The 3,150-nt window shown below is 41.6% G+C and overlaps 1 pseudogene; it reads right to left on the reverse strand.

Annotated features, from left to right (window-relative positions):
• Window positions 1–1,206: 1,206 nt before the first annotated feature.
• LOC119923716 lies at window positions 1,207–2,266 on the reverse strand (annotated as a pseudogene).
• Window positions 2,267–3,150: the final 884 nt, after the last annotated feature.

Here is a 3,150-nt window from a genome sequence, read left to right on the forward strand (position 1 = left end):
TTTTTCCACTGAGCCACGCACAGGGTATGCTTTCTCTGACAGGGCTACAGAAGGTCATCATTAAGCCTCTTGAAGGAATTTTAATTCTCCAGAAGATGGACATCAAACCATCTGGACAATTTAACTAACATTTTTGGTAACTTATGAGATTGCTGAACTAAATTTGGATTGGATTTGGAGAAGTAACATGGCCTAGTGGAAATACCACAGATGTGGGAGTCAGAAGACATGAGTTCTAATCCTGAGTCTACCATTGGTTTGATATGTGACCTTGGGCAAGTTGCTTCACTTCATGGCGCCTCAGTTTCCTCAACTGTAAAATGGGAATTAAATACCTGCTCTTCCTCCTACTTGGACTGTGAGCTCTTTGTGGGACAGAAACTGTCCAATCAGATTATCCTGTGTCTACTTCAGGGCTCAGTACAGCATTTAGCACATGGTAAGCACTTAACAAATACCACAATTTTCATTATTTTCATTATTCTTCTAATTATTATTATTGTGTTTAGTGATGGTGAGATAACCATTCTGCATTATGTATAGCAACAATAATCTGAATGATTTTCAGGTTTCACTTTCAAAGAGTAATATTGTCCATCAAGAGCTATTTTTGTGTTGGAGTATATTCAAGATGGGTTTTGTTTCATGTGAAAGTGGGTGGCTATTTTGGTGATTAAAATGCTGATGCAGGGCCCACTTGTGCAGGTATGGGACATTCTTATTGATTTTCCCAAGTCCAGGTGATCCCTAAGGCTTTGCTCCTTCTTTCTTCATCACAGAATGTTGGCTCTACTGCTTCAAATCTATCCAAATACCAAAAACAATCTCTCTTCTCCTTCACCCATAAAGTCATTACTATGTCACCCCGGACACATTGATTTCACTTATTGAGTATATAATCCTGAGTGTTCTCTCATTTACCAAAACTATCTGCTTTACCTTCTATTCTTCCCTTAAGAGGATTTCAATTACCATTAGAATGTACTAAAAGGAGTTTTTTAATTAAGGTGTATAATGAGAAGGAAGACTTAAACATGTGCAGGAAATGGCATTCATTGTTCTGACAATTCATAATACATTAAAACCTTCAAGTATGGTACTTTTAGAAGAGATTATGCCACAGTCGTTTTCCTTAAAGCATTTGAAGAACCCACTGGTTTCTTCCTTCTCCCACTGAAAAAAACAACGTAATTCTCAGAAAGTGATTCACTTATCTCCTGAAGTCATTATTTGGCTCCATATCTTCCTCATGACATTTTTCACCTCCTCATTTCCCACAGTGTAGATCTAGGGGTATAACATGGGAGTACTGAAAACATAGAATATGGCCAGTGTTTTGTCCATGGGGAAGGTGGAGGCAGGCCTCATGTAGGTGAAGATACAGGGAACAAAGAACAGCATGACAACCTTGACGTGAGAGCCACAGGTGGAGAGGGCTTTGCACCTTCCCTCTGAACTATAACTTTTTAGGGAGTTGAAGATGACCATGTAGGAGAAGACCAACATGAGGAAACAGACAGTGCAGATCAGGCCACCTTTGATAGCCACCGACAGGTCCACGACGTAGGTGTTTGTGCAGGCAAGTTACAACAAAGGGTACATGTCACAGAAAAAAGGATCAATGACATTGGGATCACAGAAGGGCAGCTGGAATAGAATGGGAATCTGAATTATTGAATGAAAGAAGCCCAATACCCAGGCTACTCCCACCAGTAGGACACACACCTGCCGGTTCATGATGATCAAATAGTGCAAGGGTTTGCAGATGGCCATGTAATGATCAAAGGCCATCACAATGAGAAGGATGACCTGTGTCATTCATTCATTCATTCAAACATATTTATTGAGCGCTACTGTGTGCAGGGCACTGTACTAAGTGCTTGGGAAGTACAAGTCGGCAACATATAGAGACGGTCCCTACCCAACAATGGGCTTACAGTCTAGTCCTTCCAAAGAAGTGTGATAGAAAGAGCTGGACCAAACAGCCATCATAGGATGTGACTTTTCTAGCAGACAGGCTGTCTACAATCATTTTGGGAGTAGTGAAAGAGGAGTAGAAAGCACCTATGAAAGATAAGTACCAGAGGAAGTAGTACATAGGGGAGCTGAGATTCTGACTGGCCTTGATGGTTATAACCACAAGCAGGTTTCCCAAAGGAGTTACCAGGTAAATGATTAGAAACAAAACAAATTAACGTTTCTGCAACTCTGGATTCCAGGTAAGTCCTAAGAGAAGGGATTCGGTCACATTGTTCCTTTTTTCCATCAATTCAGTGTTGGTGATGATCAGACCAGTGAGCATGCACAACACAGAACTGATTACTTGAAAAGATAAAGGTAATTGAATTTCTTTAGCACAATTTCTTGGGCTCCTGCTTCCCAGAGGAAAACATGGAAATATGTAGGATTCATCCTTTAACTCACTGCCCTTGCCCCTCCCCACTTCCTGTTCTCCCTCTTTAATAATTATCAACTCCTTAGATTCCTTATATCCTATATCCTGCAACCTTTCTCTCAAACTTTGAATGCCCACCCACTCTTGACATCAATCAGTCAATCAATGTATTGAAAGACTACTGTGCTGGTTCTCCTGGTTCTCATCTCTCTGGCTGCTCAGTCTCAATCTGTTTCCCAGGCTCCTCCTCTGTCTCACATCCCCTAACTGTGGGGGGTCCCTCAAGGTTCTGTTCTAGGTCCCCTTCTATTCTCCATCTATACCCACTCCCACTCATTCTCTCCCATGGCTCCAACTACCTACCATCTCTATGAGAATAATTCCCGGATCTATACCTCCAACCCAGAGCTCTCTCTTCTGCAGTCTCATATTTCCTCCTGCCTTCAAGATATCTCTATTTAGTTGTAACACCGACACCTCAAACATAACATGTCCTAAACAGCACTCACCTATCTTCCCACCCAAACCGTGTCATGTCCATGACTTTCCCATCACTGCACACAGCACCACCATCCTTCCTGTCTCACAAGCTCATAACCTTGGTGTTATCCTTGACTCAACTCTCTCATTCAACTCACATATTCAATCTGTCACTAAATCCTCTAAATCCAACCTTTACAACATCGCTAAAATCTGCCTTTTCCTCTCCATCCAAACTGCTACCATGTTAATCCAAGCACTAACCTATCCCATCT

The sequence above is a fragment of the Tachyglossus aculeatus genome, unplaced genomic scaffold (assembly GCF_015852505.1).
Source record: "Tachyglossus aculeatus isolate mTacAcu1 unplaced genomic scaffold, mTacAcu1.pri scaffold_224_arrow_ctg1, whole genome shotgun sequence".
NCBI lineage: Eukaryota > Metazoa > Chordata > Mammalia > Monotremata > Tachyglossidae > Tachyglossus > Tachyglossus aculeatus.